The sequence below is a fragment of the Cinclus cinclus genome, chromosome 7 (assembly GCF_963662255.1).
Source record: "Cinclus cinclus chromosome 7, bCinCin1.1, whole genome shotgun sequence".
In the NCBI taxonomy this organism is placed as follows: Eukaryota; Metazoa; Chordata; class Aves; order Passeriformes; family Cinclidae; genus Cinclus; species Cinclus cinclus.
The window spans coordinates 25185111-25198069 of record NC_085052.1 but is presented as its reverse complement, the minus strand read 5'-3'; the positions used below and the strand labels follow the sequence as shown (position 1 = coordinate 25198069).

The following is a 12959-nucleotide window of genomic DNA, read 5'->3' as shown; positions in this document are numbered from 1 at the left end:
AGATACGCAGAGAAATCCTCATGGATGTTAAGTGTAGAACAACTGAAACACAGTCAGTTTCAAGATTTAGGTCCAAAAATTATTTTAATCCTGCAGAGATGTATGCATTTGTAAAGACACTACTTTACAAGCCAGACCTAGGTCACACTGAAGTTCCAAGTTCAGCCAATACTGCCACCGTACAGAGTCCTCATCCCCTTCCCTGCCCCTCCTAAAACCCACAACCATTACTCAACCTACTCAGTGGAGCAAGCAGCTGCACAGCAAACCACCAGTAAACCTACAGATCAATCCGGTAATCTTGTATCACACACCAAGAACTAAACAGTTTTAAGCCTTCCAATCTAGTTTGCCCAGAGCATGTGCAAATGCCAGCATGAGGGCTGTCAGGAGGGTGGCAGAACAAGGATGGGAAAGCAAAAGCAGTGGCAGCTTGAGTGTGCCCATGGAAACACAGCACTCCTCCAGTGCCAGCCTATACCAGCAGCACACCTGGAACTGATGAAGCTAGGGGAACAAGTGAAGCAAGAGGGGAAAAAAATGTCATTTGCCAAGCTGTTGGCTTCTTCATTGCTGCTTATCAATACAAAGCATTACACCTATGTGAAGCTGGTGAAGCAAATGGACAAAAAAAAAAGAATATGCTGAGAAGCAAGGATCTTTAAAATATAGAAAGTGATGTACTTTGGTCTATGACTTTTTTGATATGACTCAATTCCTTTCCATCAAGACCAAATCTATATCAAAAAACATCAGTTCATTCAAGAAACAGTGCCATTAAAAACAACTGTCATTCTTTGAAGGTGCTCAATCATGCGGGGTTTTTGTGAAGGTAAAAGGCAGCCTAATCCCTGACCAGGCAAAATTCAGACACACTCTTAGGATCTTCTAGAAATGGAATAACTAAGAGGCACCTACAGACTGCTCTTTCCTCAACCTAGAGAGAAGCTGACAACCAAAGTGGCTCAGAACAGTATCTGGGTGCTGGCAATCAAATCTTCATGTGAAGGGGCTGAGCTGGTACAGCAAAAAGGCAAGATAAACTGACAGGATTTGATGCTCTTACAGGCTAATCTGCTCCTGGAAACAGACAGTAGTCCTGCTGATGACTTAGGAACTCTCAAGTAAGCATGTGTCATTTTGCAATTTTGACTACATGGAACTCATACTAGGGTCTTAAAAAGAACAGACAAGCTTCTCTTAAGGCATACAAGTATAGTTTATTTAGTTCTGCTGCATTTCAGACGAGCAGAGAAATATTTGTTCATTCTTAGAAGAAAACTGAGGGTTAATCAACAAAAGGTTGTTTGGTTTTTTTTTTTTTTAACCTGAAAGGTTTATGATGAAAGACTGGTATCATTAATAACTGTTTCATGAGAAAATAAGGGCAAATAAATCTCAGAACTAAATGGAAAATGTGGTCAAAGCCAGACAGAATTTTTAAGACATAATCTTTTGGAACCTTTATTTTGTACTGTGCTGAAGATTCAAAGACCTCAAAACATATTTCAAGCAGAAGTTAAGCACTGTAAGCACTAAAAAGCAATCCTCAGAGAACAAGACCCCAACCTACTGGGAAAGGTTTCAATGTTTCAGTGAGCAGGGTTTAGTCTATTACTGCATCACAAGCTACAGCTTCAGAAAGCTTGTCAGAAACACACACCAGTGTTTCCAAACCCCAAACAAGGAACCCGTAATTCCAAAGAGCTCCACTCCAGGTCTTTATACTTCACACTCATTATGTTGTACTTTTGACCAAGCCACTACTTCTACGTCGATGAATGAGTTACATCTGAAGTATCATGTAAGTGCCCGGAACTCAGAGTAACATTCACAAAGTGGACACTCCATATTTTTGGGAATAAGCTACATGGTCATCAAGAACCTCTTCTGAACTCCCCACTTGACTAACACCACCAATCCTTTGGCATAAAGGCTCTACACTGCACAACTGTAATTCAAGGAGCCATTCAAGCTATGATTTATGGAATATTTTCGGCTCTATTTGATTTCTTAAACTAACAGAATACACAAAAGACTTGTAAAAGGTAAGCAGTACTGCACCCACAGCAATTCAAAAGCTGTAACAGAGGACAACAGCAGTTGTACCAATTTCACTTGTCACTGCTCTTCATACAGAAGCTACAAAAGATACAGTTGGCTGGCCTTGCTTCCACGTGAAGAAGTATTTATTTCTACTCAGCAACAAAAAGCTACTGCTAATATTAAAAAAAAAAAAAACAAACAAGCAAACAAAAAGTTCCAAAGATTCATATTTTCATTTACACAAACCAGTTACAATGCCAGTCAATGACACTGTACAAGGGAAGTCTTGACAATGTAAATTCAAACTACAAATATTTTTAGTTACTGAGGAGAGGCACAACTCAATTATCTGCAGAATTTTACTATATTGTGGAAATTTAGTACAGTGACCTCAGGTTCACTGAAGTATTAACTGAACAGATAAGGTAGTTTCTACTTCACATACAGAGGTGGTTGACCAAGGTACCAACTAGAAGGCAAGGATCTCTTACCTAGTCCAAGGAAAATCTGCTCAAAGTAGCTGACTGCAAACAAACCATATACTCCACATTCTGACTTAAAGCAAGAGACAGCACAGGAAACAGAGAGAAAAGGAAATGTTACATGTAAACATGTAAAAGCCAGCAATTCTCCAAACAGAAGGAGAATACAGAAGACAGACAGATCCTTTTGCAAGATATCCACCTCTTTACTAATATTTAAGAAATACAGAGAAGAGCAGGAGCATAGGATGTAGGGCCTTCACTGACCTTACCCTCAAAAGTACTATGGGATAAACCTCTGGAGTTAAAACTCAGTTGGATTACACCAAAGTAAGTGACAACAACACTAGATACTACCACTACAGTTCAACAGATCCCTCATTAACATCTTAGAAAAGTTTAGGAAAATATTTTGTGTCTATGAAAACTTTATTAAAGAAAGCTATTGACCAGTTCCACCTGAATAGGGCCTTGCCTGTGCTGCAATTTATTCACTATATGCAACAAGCCACAAGTAATGCTTCCCTTTTACTTCACAGCAAGTTCAGGTATTGGGAAACACAGAAGCCAGTTAGTCATTCTGAGCAGGAATTTATCCACCCCAGGGTGCAAAACCTGTCAGAACAAGTAACCAAAATAATCTTAGCTGACCCAAACTTCTCTGCTTTCTCCTACCTCTGGTGAGAGCAGATACATAGCCATTTCTGTAACATCCGCAGTTTTAAGGCAAAACTCAAAGTCTTAATTTAAAAGAAGCATGTAATTTGACTTTTTTCCCTTCTAACAGAAAGTTTTGGAAGCCTTATAAAGAAAATACCTTATCTAAGGAGCCAGAACTTCCAGTTTGGGGAATACTTCTATTTAGTGATCCAACAGTAACAGAACCTATTTTATATACTTTGCCTGTTCCCTCCCATACCTCCACAAAGACCAAAAGGTTTCAAGAACAGAATGGGTCCCTCCATTAATATCATAAAAAATACCACTTAATATCATAAAAAAAGACAGGAAGCCACCAACTTTCTTTGCTGACAAATACACTCTCTCTTCAGAGAGCATCCTAAACTTTTATACATATTGTGACTTTTCTCCACTTCCAGGAATGCCACTTGTTCAGTCTCCAGTTATATTTCAGTCTAAAAGAATATACCTTCATTTTCTCTTTTCCTAAGAAAAAGCCCCCAAGAGACTCATTATAGCACTATGCAATGAACAAGTGACAAGCATATAATTTGCTTTGGGTTTTGTGGTTTGTTTTCTTAAAAATGTTCCTTGCTTTGGATATAATGTGCAGTCTGTCTACATCCACACCATATTTCTTAGCCTTCACACTGAATATTCCTACATATTAATTTATTTATATAAACATGTATTACATATAATAAAATAGATATTTATTTTAACAGTTTAAATCAGATCACAGTATTTCTTAGTTTAAAAAAAAAATTAAATTCTAGGGTTGAAATCTGATGCCCAATAATGAACATGCTAAGAAACGACTGCAATATCTGGATAACACAAGTTACATTCACCACTTGTTCTGCTTAAACAATGCTGACTCCATGTCACAGAAACAAGTTATGGAGTTCAATCCATAAAACCTTTTTTTTTTCTCCCTTCCCACCCCAATTAATGGGACCTATGCTTTCAACACCAGAGGAACACTCATTTCAAATGAGGCATCAAGGAACGCTGCATTTTGGGGAAAGGCATGGAAGGTTTGGGGATAATGCTCTCAAAGCTTTCTTTTGCTGCCCTCCGCCTCCAGCAGCTGCATTCATAACACAACCAGGACAGCCTCATTTTACTTGCCAAGGATGACAATCACCAGCTTACAAGCCACAAGAAAATGGCTCTTCGTGGCCACGTAGACAGCTCAACCACCCTGTAATTCATATCTTCATCTCCTTTCTGGTACAGAAATACACTCATGAAACTTGAAAATCCCAACTAGAAGATAAATCTCTAAGGCAGTACTGGAAAATCTTAAAGATGGGACAAAACAGCCTTCCTTCACCAATGTCTTACAATCTGAGCCACTGTCAGCCCTTCAGCAGAATAAATGTCTCAGCACAAATGCACAGGAACAAGGTAATGCTTTGGGAATTATATTGCAGAGCACCCTGCACATAGTACCGCACCACAGGGAAAAGATTAAAAAGACAAAAACCAATGCTGCTTCAGGACAAGCCCATGCTTGAACAGCTCCAGCCCTTCCCCCAAAAGCCAGCTCTCTGTCAGGTCGTGAGAAAGCCTTGACTGTCTCGCCCAAAGTCTCTGTATCCGCCCCTGGGGAAGGAGGAAAAACAGGCTTTCCACCTCCCAAGATGATGCCAAGAACAACACTGTGCCATTTAGAGATCAGGGCAACAAAGGTTGTGAAGGGACACAGTCAGTGCTCCTTCCAACACAAACCTCAGTCTCTGCAACAGCTAATTACAAACACACCAGCAGAATTACAAGGTGGAGAGCTTAGACACAAACACTTCCTAACCTGTGCCTTCAGTAAAACGAGAAGCATACCTCCTGATGGAAAAAAATGTGACAACACAGGAAACTGCCATCTGAACAGGCTGACAGCACACTGTGACTGGCCACACAAGCAGCCAGCTCAGATAAAACAACACAGAGCTGAACTATACCTTACCTTCTCACTTGCCCCAGCTGGACAGGCTCTTTCAGTAGAACACTCTCCTGTTTTGCAGGAGCAGACCACCGCTATGACCACTTTGTCAACATATCCTTAGCAAGCTCAACACCGCGGACACTTTGCAAAGAAAGCTGCCTTGTTGTTTTCCAAGAGCCATCTCACCAATTGCTTTCCAAGAGTCATCTCACTAATTGCTTTCCATTACTTTCAAGTCAGACAACTTTTTTGATGAACTTCCTGCTCCACAGGCTTGCCATGCAGCCAAACTGAAGTAACTTAGTACTCAGGGCAGGGTAGATAGCTTTGCTGTTTTCAGCCTTTATGAGAGACAGCTACACCACTGCAAGCATATTTCACCCCCATGAAGTCCTTCCCCTAGCACCATCTAATACACTGTTGAGGGAAAAGCAACATGCACCAAAAGAATCAGCTCCATACCCTGGCAGTCAGAAGGGTGCTGTCACAAAGACCTTAGTCCAACCTCTAAGGTGTCTCCCTTCAGAACCAAGTTACTTGAGGCTATTCCCTTTGTTTCCTATTCCAGAAGCTTCTCGATGTCAGTGAACACATTTCAGCACCCATTTCATGCCCCAAAGCAAGAATACAAAACTTGCCAAGGTGAACAAATGAGGTTTTTTTAAATATGAAAATTCACAGCATTCAGGTTCCTCCAAATACTCTGCTTCATCCTATAGCTGTGAGTACAGCAACTCAAACAGCTGACTTTGTTAGCTTCAAGTTCCATCATTTATTTAGAGAAAGCTCCTTTCCAGAGATACTAAAGTATAAATTATTTAGTCTTTGAGCAGGAAACAAAAACTGTTAGAAGAGGAAAAGAGATTTCTGGAAAGGGCTGTTGGGTCACATGAACATATTTGGAGTTGTACACTAACAACCTGCCTGAAACAGAATGCTAAAATATAACAGTGAGAATGCCAAAATAAAACAATCCCTAAAGCACGCACAAGCTCATCAAGTGCCTGAGCCAATTAGTGCCCAAGAGCCCCAGTTACATCAAGGGGTTTCAGGACAGGTCTTCCCATGGAACACCTTTATCAGTTTGGTATAAATGCCTATTCTCTACCCCAGGAGCAGAAAACAGAGAAGTTCTTTCCAATACCACAGCAGCTCTTTCACAATACCAACATGAAGACAACTTGACGACAACTTTCAACAATGCTTACTACAAAGATCAAGGGGAAGCAGAGCCCTGTGTTTATTACACCCTTGCCTTTCCCACTCGGGTTGATGTTGCAGAAAGGTAGAAATATTATAAAAGAAAGGTCTTATAAAATATGGTTTAACACCTGCTACTCTAGCTAAGTTAGCAGTAGCTTGTAAGTTCCCATAAGAAAATCAGAGGAATGAAGTCAGTTAACACAACAAGCCATTCTGGCAAGACAAATAAGTTTGCACCTGCATAAACAATAGATCTGTCCCATGAGAATCAGTGAACAAAATGTGTAAACTAACCAAACCAGAGATATTTTACAGACATACACCCTAGCCATTTCCCAGCCAATAAACTGAGTGTCAGTATACTGTTATCCAATTAGGTCTAACACAGTGCCTCCTGATATTTCCTATAAATATGAGCTTTGTGAATAAAGAATTTGGTATTTTGCATGAAGAAACTGAGTCCCATCTGCTCTTTACTGCAACAGGTTTAGCTTAGGGAGGAGGACAGGCCTCAGATTTCCACCTTTTGCACCTTCTGAAGACAATGACACAAAGAGCTTTTAACCTAGAGAAGAGCAGAAATTATTCCACTCGTGTGTATCACACATAAGCTGTGCTACAATGAAAATGACAAAACACTGTTGCTTGGCCCCCAAAGAGCTAAAGAAAGACAGGAAACACTGAAGCAAAACAAGTGCTGATCCCTCTCCCCTGCCAAACGGGCTGAGGCACAGTTTGAACCAGGAAAGAAAATAAACTTATTTTTAAATCCAATTAAGAGCTCTGGGCTTCAGTATAGCTCCTATTGTGGCCAGCATGTTTTATTTTCATTTGTTAAAGGTTTTCTGTACAAGTGATAAGAGAATTCACATGTGAATAATCAAGCAGAGTGATTCTTCTCTCTGAGGACTTCAATTCCAACATTTATGTCAGACTGGCCAGAAGGTTTAGCAAAAGCCTGGCCATTCAAGGCAGTGGTTTCAACTGCAAACATCACAATCTCTTATACAGTCAATGTATAAGGATCACCACTTTTGCAGGTGATCCTCAACACCTGCACTTTGCTGTTATCCTCATCTGACATTCCCAAAATAGAAGAATTTGGACAACAATGATTTTTCAGCTGACTGACCATCTGAAAACATATTTTACCCAGAATAAAGTTGTTTTAGAACACAAAAAAAAATCAAATATGACTTACAGCTATACTTAACTAGTTAAATTGTGCATTTAAAATTAAGTCATCCGAGCTTAGACATTTCAGCCCCTCCCTTTCTTTTTAGGTTGCTAAATCAAAATTCAGATTCCTGTAGTCTTGGGAAGATCCAAAAGATTACTCTTTAACACATACTCGATAAGTAAGATTAGTCTGACTATTTCTGACATGATTCTTAACCTTTAGGAGATACTTTTGTCTGAACATGAGCCAAAGGATCAGGGAGAAGGATCCTGTTCCTGCCCAGACTGTGCCAGGGGCTGAAGGCAGCATCAGTAGCTCCACCCAAGCCACCAACAGCACAGCTCTGGAAGAGCCAGAGACTTTAGGACTGGGCCATAAAAACATGACTGACCATCCTTTGGATGTAGAATATAACCTTTGCATCTAGAAATAACTTCTGCTTAACTTCCCTTTAGTAACAGCCTGCACCATTTACTGTTTGAGGGTCTAATTTACTTTATCTGAGCTACTTCAGCTTGAAGCAAAATGAGAACCACAGCATGTTCATGGATTTTGTGAATTGCAGCCCTCATAGCACTAGAAACGCACCACAGGTGGCAAAGTATGAAAGTCTGTTGTACCAAAAAACAGGAAGTTTTGACACAAGAAGCCACAGGGCAAAGCAACATGGCACAGAGAGCTCACAAGTAACATGAGTCTGAAATTCAGATTTTTTTCCATACCACACCCAGGCGAAACTTTTTGTAAAAGCAAAAAAATAAAGGCAGGATCTGTGGAACAGTTTTAACAAGTGCCCTGTGAACTCCACTTCCCCTCACATACACCCCAGTGAGAATTCTGAACTAACACGGGGAGATCAAAACAAAAGTTTAATTTATTCATACTTATCAGTTCTCACTCAAACTGTGCCACACCTAACCCACAATGAGAAACTTGATAGACTGTGAGAATCAACTGTAGCAGTTTGTCAGCAGAAAAATTCCTCTTTTTTCCAAACACCCATTTACAGGTAATGGCACACTAGTAGCCACCCACTAAAGCTTCATAAACTAGATAAAAATACCCTCTAAGAAAATCAGAGGTCAGCCTCAAAACAAAGCAATCCAATATTCCTCAGTTATAATAAACTCATTCATCACCCAGCTATAACCAAATTCATAAGACACCATGTCAACAATTTGCTTGCTACACCCAAGAGAAAAAAAGTTATGCATTCTATACCAAGGAAAGCATCCAAATTAAACAGCATCTTAGGGCTCAGAGCAAGGGCTTTTTATGGTCCTTTCATTAAGTATTACAAGGCCTAACACTAGTAAAAGGCAGCCCGGAACACACCCCCTTGCAGTCCTGTTAGGTATGTTACCTACGTGAAGGCTCTGCACAGACACTGCTCCTAGCAAAAGATCACACTTTTTCTCTCTTTTCTGCCACCCTGCCGTTCCCTACAAGGAGACAGGAAGGACAGGAAAGAGGTCTTGAACACGAAACAGTAAGATTAGTTTGCCTACAATGCACTGAATGGCAGGCAAAGCCTGTGCCTAGAAACAAGAACAAGACTTAAGTGAGTTTTCTTGATCTGGGGACTGGAGATAACGCTACAACATAAAGGAAGCTAACTGGATCAACTTACACTAAACCCCCTTCCCCCCCCCCCCAAAAAAAAAAAAACACACATCACCCAGCTTTCCATGATTGCAATTTAGACCTAGACTGCACCTTCAGCAAGTCCACCTGGGAACAAGACCAAAAAACACAGAACAAAATGCCAACTGTGTAATTTACTCGCACATTTTTTTTTTCAAGATAAATGTACTTCCAAACTTTTGGAAAGCTATTTCTAAAAATTCCTGTTTCAGTAGCATTATAAGTTTTGAACAAGACAACCTAAGGACAGGCAACAACACTATATTCCATCCTCCAAGAACAGTGCTAAAAGGATATAGGTCACACCCTAAAAGTACTTTCTTCCAGTACCATTAATGAAAGGATAAAGAACACCCTTCTATTAACACAAGTGTCCTGAATCCCTCTGGAAAACAAAACAAAACACAAACCAAAAGCTGCAGAATACTTTCTGCCATAGCTCATTCCTACTTCACACCAATTGCTAGAATCGAATTCCCACCTGAGCCCTTCTCTCTGCACACAATTCTTCTGTAACGCAGATAGTGCTAGAGCCTCAAACTTCCAAACCAAAGCATTTCAAGCTTCACCCATTCATTGTGAGTATAAAATGTCTCAGCACTGATGCCTTACACCCTGCTGGAGATAGCCAGGAAAGAGACTGATCATCTCACCAGAGAGCACTTAAGAGCAAGACACACCCTGTGCTTCCATTCTCTAGGAAATGCTTTCCTTCCATTTTATCCAGAGCTCTCGGTCACAAGGTTTATGGCACTGGAATAAACAAACAAAAACCCAACCAAACTAAAAAGTAGGGCTGGAAAAACTTTGTCCCGCCAGTTATTTTAAAACATCCTTCACACCTCCACCACTACCTCCTTGGAAGGGCTACTAAAGAAAGGAAAAAACACGCCAGCAAGTAGTAACCCATGCTTCTTTCACACCATGGATTAGGTTTCTTTGCGGGGTTTTATTTATCTATTTTTTTTTTAATCCAGAATGTCTCAAAATGAAACCGCTAAGTCTCCATAGAGCACGGAAAAGAAAGCAAGAGCCAAAACAGAACTGACCACGGAGCATCACCTCTGGTACCCCCGCGCTCTACGGCCCGGCCTGGTACGGCAGGAGGCTGAAGGGTGTCACAGAGGTCGCTCAACACCACAGCCTATAGGCAATTAAAGTTATGATATTTTCAAAATTAAGTCACGGGCCGCAATCCTTACACCCACGGCGCCGCTGCTCCCTCCAAGCAGCCTGGGCTAGGGCAGAGTCTGGCAGCAGCCAGGGCGACGGAGGACAAGGCAGAGGGCAAACTGCAGCGGCAGCGCTCCGAAAGGCTTTTTTTTGTTATTTTAAATTTTGATGTTCATTTTTTACCCCCCTCGCGGCACCTCAACGAGACAAGCCAGCGTGAACGCCCAGAGGAAGCCTCGCCCGGCCCCTCCGGCTTCCTTTAATGGCCAAGGACAATGGCAGGGGCTCGCCATAGCCCCGCGCTGTCGGGAAACCCAGGCAGCCGGAGCGCTGCTGCCCCCCGGCTCGCTGGCCGCCAGCCCCCGGGGATGCTGCAGGGAACAGACTGCTCCGGGACACCGGGGAGAAACGCCGGCGCTTCAGCATGGGGAGAGAAAGGAGCACTCCGGAGCACGGCGCGACCCCGGGGCCGGCGGGCAGGGACTCACCGGGGCACAGCCTGCTCGCTAAGTTTCGCCGAGCTGGGCGGAGGGCGAGGCGGCGGCGGGCGTAGGCGGGGGTCCCTCCCTTCCTCGGCTAGTCCATGGACACGGCGGCGCTCTCGGAGCCTCCTCCCGCGTCAGCCCAGCCGGTGTGTCAGGCGTGCCCCGGAGACGTGCTCCAGAGCCGAGCCCAGCCGAGCCGTGCCCCAGAGCCGAGCCGAGCCGAGCCCAGCCGAGCCGTGCCGTGCCGTGCCGTGCCCCAGAGCCGAGCCGAGCCCAGCCGAGCCGTGCCCCAGAGCCGAGCCGAGCCGAGCCACCCCACCGCTCTCCCGCCGGGCCAAAGCGCGGAAATGAACGTCCCGGCCACGCCCGCTCCGCACGCAGCCGTGCTCCACACAAAGGGGGCGTGCAGGAAGCCCGGCTCTGCCCCGGACCCCGCGGCTCCCGCTGGGACCCGCGGGCAGGCGTTTCCCCCAGCACCCCCGGGCCCGGGCGGAGCCTGAGGGCCCCAGCGGCCCCCGCCCCTCACGGTCCCTCCCCTCGGCGAGGCCCGCGGCTTTGTTACCTTGGGCTCGTCCCCCGGGCGGCCCTGCGGGAGGGGCTGAGTCCCGCCCGGCTCGGCTCGGCTCGGCTCGGCCCGGCACGGCACGGCACGGCACAACCCAACCCTCAGCAGCGCCTCGTACCCGTCAGGAGCCGCGCACGCTGAGCGGTACTGACGGCCCGGCCCAGCCTACCTGGAGAGCCGGAAGGTGAAAGAAAGACAGAAAATAAAGCGACCCCGAAGAGTATTTTGAGTGCACAGGCGTCCCAGAGGTTTCGCACTTCCCGGGAGACTCGCTGAGAAGAGAGGAGGGAGGGCTGAGCAGTTTAAAGCCGTGCAGTGAGCAGGTGATGCCGCCTGGCAGGTGGGAAATGCTCCCCTGCCGCCTCGCTTGGCTCCCAGCCTCCCCGCACTCCTGTTCCCTTTCCACACCTTGTGATCTCTGGAAACAGGGAAACATTTCTGTCACCTTCATTCCCTTCCTCATATATAGAGCAAAACCAGTGTCTTCAGTGCCTCGCCACCTATGGAAGTACATGTGTGTGCAGGAAGGCAAGATCGGGGAGGTAGTGCAGCACCACAGGCTGCCTCATATTGTCTACACTTCTTCACCTGCTCCAGCCCTTGGACTTTGAGGAATTCCTTATTCCCCCTGGATCAGGAGCAAGCCCACTCACAAAGACAGCAGCAATCGCACTGGACTGCAAGGAACTGTTCAGCGATCGAATGGCGTGGGCTTAGTACTTCTCTAGTGTGCTAATTCTCCACTCATCAAAGCTGACAACCAAAAAGCCTGCTAGAATTAATGGTAAATGCACAGTTCTCCTCACCCACGCCCTTCTGATGTCTAACAAAGCTGATACACATCAGTGTGTTACCCACTGGCCACTCACATGATCAAAATTCCTTCTCTTTTCTCACATTCAGTTATTTAAACAAATGGGTCATTGGGTTTGGTTCGGGTTTTTGTCTGTTGTTGGGTTTTTTTTGAAAGGAGGGGGAGTATTTGCCAGCCTCCCCCAAGCTTCCTCAAGACTTATTTGAAACCAAAGCAAAATTGAACTGAGTGTTTAAGCTGACAGAAGATACTAGAAGAACTACCTGAATTTTGAATAGAATTTAAGAGGGGAAGGGGAGCTCAGAAAGGTCACTGCATTATCAGCTGGTACAAAGAACTAGAAGAGATCCTTTCTGCATCTCAGAAGTACTGAAGTAATCTCATAGAGCACTGAGTCACATCTTCAGAAAGTCCAGAGCCAAGGCAGAAAGCTCTAGTATGCTGATTCTGTAAGAGATAGGAAGATGGTGCAATAGTAATTGGTAAGATTAAACGGGGAAAATGGGAAATTTCAGGGAAATTCGGCAGCTTTAGGATGTAAGAACTATGGAATTAGGAAGGGCATTTGTCGATAAAATAAGGTTCTCTAGCAATTTACCATTTGTAAAATGGTTGGCGTTAGCAGTTCACAGCATAGTTGAATTGACTGTGTTCACTGTTAGCACGGTGCTGGTTCTCTGTGTCCCATTTATTTGCCTTTGACATTATCTTCTCACAGTGGTTCACTGTGTTGCCAAGAAA

The 12959-nt window shown here is 44.0% G+C and overlaps 1 protein-coding gene across 1 annotated transcript in view; it reads right to left on the bottom strand.

The window, feature by feature from the left end:
* The window catches only part of TSPAN14 (tetraspanin 14), a 34958-nt gene extending 23861 nt beyond the window's left edge, over window positions 1-11097 (bottom strand). The window contains exon 1 of the mRNA XM_062496544.1: window positions 10843-11097. The gene's annotated coding sequence lies outside the window, so the exon portion shown is untranslated. The remainder of the gene's footprint in view (window positions 1-10842) is intronic.
* Window positions 11098-12959: the final 1862 nt, after the last annotated feature.